Genomic DNA, 753 nt, shown 5'->3' with positions numbered 1-753 from the left:
ACAGATCAACCGACTGGTTTCCTAGAGAAATCAGTCGGGTCCAGGTCCATCAGATCTCGTGCTCGTCATTGTTGGATTCGGTCAACGCCGCCTCGCGGGGTCGTCCCCTCCTCTCATCGCAGACGCAACAGGGAAGCAACCGAAGCAAGTTCACCGTGGGAAGCAGCGTCGCTCGGCTTGCAGCAGGAGCCGCACCCCTCACCGGCGTGCAACGATGCTCCACTGACGGCCACCAGCGATGCTTCACTGCAGTGCCAAACACCACCACGACACACACTCCATCTTAGCACTCGACGCCATGCCGCCACCGGCGATGCTTCACTGCAGTGCTGACGATGGTGCGGCGGTCCTCCACCGTTGCTTCACCACAGCACCCGCCGGCCGCCGCCGATGTTTTACTGCATCGCCCAACACCGGCGTGACAGTGCTCCATAGCAGCACCCTGACGGCCTCTGGCGGAAAGCTTCACTGCAGCGCCATCGCCGCGCGGTAGTGCTCCATCGCAGTACCAAGGCGGTCGCAGCTTCACTGCAAAGCCCCATCGCGCATTGACAGCCATAGACGAAAAGCTTCACTGCAGTGCCACCGCCGCACGGTGGTGCTCCATCGCAGCACCGTGGTGGTCGCCAATGAAAGCTTCGTTGCATCACCCCATCACGTGTCGGGGCTCCATGGCCGCATCACTGCCCCGTTGAAGCTCCATCGCAGCACCGCGGTAGTCGCCGGTGAAAGCTTCATTGCAACGCCCCGTCA

This window comes from Triticum aestivum, chromosome 3A, assembly GCF_018294505.1.
Source record: "Triticum aestivum cultivar Chinese Spring chromosome 3A, IWGSC CS RefSeq v2.1, whole genome shotgun sequence".
NCBI classification, from domain to species: Eukaryota; Viridiplantae; Streptophyta; class Magnoliopsida; order Poales; family Poaceae; genus Triticum; species Triticum aestivum.
Note: the sequence above shows the minus strand (reverse complement) of the source record.